The sequence below is a fragment of the Sorghum bicolor genome, chromosome 10 (genome assembly GCF_000003195.3).
Source record: "Sorghum bicolor cultivar BTx623 chromosome 10, Sorghum_bicolor_NCBIv3, whole genome shotgun sequence".
NCBI lineage: Eukaryota > Viridiplantae > Streptophyta > Magnoliopsida > Poales > Poaceae > Sorghum > Sorghum bicolor.
In genome coordinates this window covers 42,784,026-42,789,994 of record NC_012879.2, presented here as the reverse complement: position 1 = coordinate 42,789,994, position 5,969 = coordinate 42,784,026, and the positions used below count along the sequence as shown (strand labels likewise).

The window sequence follows — 5,969 nt, the reverse complement described above, 5'->3', positions numbered from 1 at the left end:
AGGTTAGGGGTCTGTTTATATAGGGGTCAATAAGTGCCTCTATGGGTTGTTCGGGTTGCTCCCGTCGATGTGTGTGCGAAACTTTCCATCTGAGGGATTATTCGGATTACCATAAGTGCATTTTCCATAACAGAGAAAATCAGGACCGAGGGGGAACAGGAGCTGGGTGCCCGCCCACCTGATCTGGGCGCCCGCCCTCTCTCTGGCCCCTCTGTGGGCCCACTTTCTCGAGCGCGTTACTAGATGCAAAACTATTTAGAAAATTATATATATGACCCAAAAACATCAGACTAAAAAGGTCGGGCTCTAATTTTCCATGGGAAGGTAAAAATAGACGACGTCTATTTCTTAGCGGTTTGTGACGGTTTTAGAGAACGTCACCTATTGAGCGTCAAGGATTAACCTCCGTGACGATTCCCACAAAACCGTCATAGATTAACAGAATTCGTGACGAACTCAAACCGTCACAATTGAGCCCAAAGCCTAGTTAGCCCAGCCCAAAACCCATTACCTGTGACGGTTCTAAACCATCATAGATGAATTGCCACATCATCTAGACTCCTTATGTGGATCATGACATGGATGCTTATATCACCATCTAGCCCATCTATTTTTGTTGTAAGAAATCCCAGACATTTATTGAATGACAAATATGGTGTCAATTCTTTATTGCATTTCTAGTTATAGATTTACAACCATTTGGTCAAATATGTTTATATATATATATAAATATTTACACATTGATGATGAAGCAATTTAAAAACAAGACTAATTCATACAGCCAACAATTGTCTCTCCATGCCGCAAATAAGCAAATAAGCAATGCAGCTGCCTCAGTGGAATGATGCTCCTTCGTCAAGTATTTCTCCAATATTGTTTATCCACTGATTCCCTTCCTGAAAACTATAAAAAAGAAATGTTTAATCTAACAGTTCAGTATGGCTAGATCGTAAAATTTATATCACTAGTGGCACAAAGTGGCAGTAGCGTCACCAAGTCGATTAGCTGGACACTGCAATTGCTAAACTGAAATTCTAAATGATTGTTCAGGTATGGCTTATAATTAATTTAAAGCATGTAGCAAAATTGCATATACACAGCACAATCAAATAGCAGCATTGCCATTTTTTTCTATGTACTATAGTGAACCAAAGCAAGCAAACAACTTTTAGCTAAAGTTAAAGCTTTTAAACTAAACTGATAGCAAAGCTGATTCTTGAGTGATCTACAAGTGTACTGACATGATGCAGAGCACAAAGGAAAATTGTTACTGCAAGTTTGACATTTCATCTCTACAGTCAAAAAAACATCACAGGAAATGAGTCCACGCTGACCTGAAGCCACAATCCTGAAAGCATGGATGGTCTTTCTGTGCACTTGTCAAATTTTCTCATGTCAGTGATGCTGAACAACAGCTTCACCACTTGCTAGATTGAACTGCTACATACAAATCCACCAAAAAGTATTATTGAGAGCAGTAACAAAACGGGGAAAGTACCTTCCAGCAAAGTAATAGATGGACTTTCAGTTTCATTTCAGAAGTTTTAGTTATAGTTCACAACAAAGAAATACATGTTCTTTCTTCTATCAGGAACCATCAAGGTACATATACATGGAACAATCATTCATCTACGGCTCTACAATTTCAGCTTTTAAGCTAACACTTGACAGATTTTACTAGCACAGAAAACAAAGCGAATGAAATTTTATCCTACCACTGATGCCACTATTGCTAACTGAAATTAACAAAAACAGAGCAAGGCAATATCACCTTAATCCCAATCTGACTTCTCTTTTTAGCATCTGTGGAGATGGACACTAGTAGAATGTTTATTTTTACAATTTATATTTGTCCTGTCACATTACATGATGTGACACCTAATTAGCATAGGGATACTTAATTATCACAGCTTCACGTGCAGTAAACTGTAGCGTCTGAACCATAATTCCTAAACAAAGATGAAGACTGCTACGACTAAGGAAAAAACAAGACTAAGAAAACTAGAGAAGGCTGAGTTAACTGCTTACTACTGCTAATGAACTGAATAGGAACAACAGGATGCATACCTTGTCTTCATGTTGCTGCTGCTCTCTGAATAATGTGCAGAATCAAAAGCACTGTCATAAAGATAAGTGCAGTGAGCAGTGTAGTTAAGGAGCATATATGATATGAGATGACATACTCTCTTTTAAATCTGGCTGAGTTAAATTGTTTAATGAATATTCCCTTAGCATATGTGTTAAAGATAAAAGTGCAAAGGCAAATACAAGCTGCAAACATGACGCAAATAGTTGGATAAATCCACAGCATGGCCTGGTTGAGTTCCCTTACCATTTCTATATAAAACTTCTTTGCTGAAAATCTGTCCCATGTAACCTCAACTCTTCCTAAAAATAAAAGAGCAAGTTGGATAAAAATACTAAATAGCAGAGCCTACTCAAGGTCATATAGATTGTAGATGACATTACTCTTCAAATAAAAAAAGAAGTCAACAGATTACTACTTGGAACTCCTAAGAAGCCCTACATATAATTGTTACCTAATCTTTTAGGTGCCAGATTAGATGGAGGAAAGTGCTTGTGCCCAATAGCAATATATCCACACCATTGCCATGAGCGCACCTAACATCCAGCACCAAGGCCTTTTCCATTCCCTCTCCTATGGTGCACCTGCAACAAATCGAATCATGCCCCAAGCACCACCGCTCAAATTGATCCAAAAATTGATTGCAAGAGAAGGAAAGTGCTGCTTACCTGGGAGCTGATGGCCAAGAGGAAGACGCAGGGGCTAGGCAAGGCAAAATTAGAACAGAGCCACCACTGTCACCAGAAACCCCATGGTCGTCCCACTCAGATCCAGCTGCGTGTGTTGCTGCTGCACTTCCATTGGCTCTCGCCTAGGGTTTCGATGTAGCGACCTCGTGCATGGGCGTGCGGATGCGCAGGCGCACAACAGCAGGCCTCCACTGCTCCGAGGGCTAGGGTGGGGCGCCGCCCTCGGCCTCCGCCATGCTGGGGATGGTGGCTGTGCCTGGGGAAGAGAAGGGAGGCTTCCTAGATGGAGAGGGTTGGAGCGGCGGCAGGTGGGAGGAGGCAGTTGTTGTTAGGTTAGGCCTCTGTATATGCAAACGGGTTTTGGATATGGGCTGGATATCAAAGGTTGCAAATTCTATTAGTGATGTTTTCTCAATCCGTCACGGATTAAATGATTTCTTGTAGTGGGTATGATCTCCAGGGGCCAGGGGGTCTGGTTTTATAGTCCCTTCAAGTGAATATGGGCCGTTGGATCAAACCGACATTGATTGAACGGTTATCCTTGATCCTTTAGGTCGGTAGAGATTGATCCCGAAAGAGAGTCCTGTTTGGACTCTAGGAGGGGCGGGCGCCCAGTGCCTGGCCCCGTTCGGCCTCCGCTTCCTTCCCGTGGCTTCTGGAGTCTTCTAGATGGTAGAAAATTGTGCGGCACCTTAATATCTCTATGTAAACCCGACGTGTAGGCCTTTCCTCCGTATTTCCTGATAACCCCTTGCAGAAATAGACAAACACCAAAACTCGTGGAATTCTGTTAGATAAAACTCTAAGTCTGGGTGTTGGTTGCATATAAGTCCTTTTCCATGATTAGTTGATGGTTAAATGTGAGCATTAAGGACTGTCAACAAGCTCCCCCAAGCTTAACCTTTGCTCGTCCCTGAGCAAAGATGGACTTAAGAGTTTCTGGAGTGGTTTCATGCCTTAAAAATACACATGCGTTTTCAAACTAGATCTCATCTCTAGGTTAGGGTAAATTGTTAAGACTTAAAACTTACTCATTTTACCTTCCACCATGGGGCTTGCAACCGTCACCTGTGTCTTGAGCAGTTAAAAGATAGAACGGTCTAGTCAAGCGCCATGTCTCTTGTTCTTCGATTAACTATAGCTCTGGAGTTTTTGCAGATTTTCAAATAAAAGTCAGAGATTTCTTGTATGACTCTCTCTAGTCTCTCTTTTGTGGTATTTCTGGATCCTTACCAAGGCATTAATGGTGTACGCCTTCTCTCAAAGTATGTGGTATTTTTGGTATGAGGCATAGTGACATTGCCTTCTCTCTCATCCTACTCTAATAAGGCTTTTGATATCTGGAGCTCATAGGTGGGAGATAGCTAATACATACTTACAAGACATTTATTGCATAGTCAAACTATGGATCCAGAAGAACAAGTCAATAAGTCAAATCAAGATGTGCATGTGTGGCGAATGAATGGTGGTAACAATGGTGAAAGTCTAATTCTACTTATGCTCCTTTGAGGGATACATACATTTCTTGCTCTTTTGAAACTTTTTGAGGACAATGAGATGCTCTATATTTTTTTTCTTTTCTCTCAGGTGGGTATTGTACCTCTAATTCTACTGTCGGACACTTGTCCATTTTTTTCTCTCGTCTCACTTTTTCTTTTCTTTCGAGGTTCCGAGCACTTGCCCCTTTTTATTTCCTCGTATTCTTTCTTTTTTCTCTCTTTTTTTAGAGCACTCATCTCCTGAAATAATGTAGCAAGTATTTCACAGGGGAAAACAGAAATGTTTTTGGCTATTCTCTCCCGGATTAGGAGTAGAATATTTTTGGGTGGTTCTAGAGATGTAAATGGGTGGATATATGCGGATGCGTACTTCCGGAGTAGAAGCAACATGTATGAGTGAACGTGCAAGTGAATCTTGATTTTAACCACATGACAAGCTCCTACGGGTCTACACAGCTTGACCACACTCAATGCTCATAAGTAGTAAAAAGTATATGTGTGGCTCAAAGTCTAGCAAGCATGTATATATGGCTGTGCTAGGAATTTAAACTCTCATCATACAGGAACTCATCATGTGATATTTTAAAGGTTTTTAAAGATAAAATTCTCCAGAATTCTAGCATCTCTAGGAACAGATAAACAGCAACTCAACCTTCCCATATCATATCCGTTAACGACTTAGACTTCAGATCAAGTACTCTCCCCACAAGTTCAGGTTTAGAGCAAATCTTAATTAATACCAGTCATGCCTAAACTTGAGAGAGATTTCAATTTTGAGAACTAATCATGGCAGAGCAACTATTCATCATTTCCATTTGAGAGCTTATCATGAGGGTTCATAGCAAACTTTATTTATTTATTTATTTAGCAAACTAAGCAAATATATATATAAGCACAAAATCTTTATTTGGGTTTTTATGGTTATGCATATTTTTATTATTTGAGTAAAGTATAAACGTGGGTAGAACACTTAGCTGAATAAATGGGGGTGCTCTCCCCCAAGCTGGATTTTGACGTAATTTCTTCTGATGTAGCTAGCAGGTGGCGGAGGTGTATTTGAATGTTGGCAGCACCCTGACAACGATTAGGATGTCCTCCGTCTGCTAGTCTTCTTTGATCCTTGAATTATGTGGAGCTCAAATAGACAACAAAGCTTTGTGGAACTCGTTAAGTGTTAGCATAAATATTTAGCCTTTATTATGTTGAGCCTCCTCAATAAATGTTACACTCTTTAGTAGGATCATAAATTTATTTTTATAATTTTATTTTTATAGGACAGGAATATATTTATTTTATTTTTATGCCACCACAGTGAATGTACTTATGGGTTTTATGCCATGAGCATACTCACATGGGGCTTACTATTTTTAACATTTTTATTTTCTTTTCAAGATGATATGAACCTAATTAACTAAGCAAACTATTTTAAAATAATTGAAAGATAAAGGATAACTACCAAGTTTACCTCTTGGCAAGGCGTTCGGTGTTTTTAAGTCCTCTGAACAGGACTCTCCGTCTTCTCAGTTGTCTTGGGATTTGCTGGATGGCGTAGTCGGTGGTTCCGGCGGCGCCTCCTCTTCATGTATAACTATCTTCTTTCTCCACACCTGCCTCAGTGCACTTCTCCTTCGTACTCTGCCCATCCGTCCTTGATGATTTTCCTCCTCTGGTTGTGGTTGCATCATCTTCTTCTGT

General features: G+C 40.2%; 1 long non-coding RNA gene across 2 annotated transcripts; it reads right to left on the bottom strand.

Moving 5' to 3' along the window:
• LOC110431338 lies at positions 645-3,073 on the bottom strand. 2 transcript variants are annotated; one of them, XR_002448833.1, is made up of 5 exons: positions 2,755-3,073; positions 2,541-2,670; positions 2,068-2,388; positions 1,335-1,440; positions 645-903 (listed from the first exon to the last, which is right to left on the bottom strand). It is a non-coding gene; the product is annotated as an uncharacterized LOC110431338 (long non-coding RNA). The 2 variants fall into 2 exon arrangements; XR_002448832.1 differs by having other exon boundaries at positions 1,335-1,437.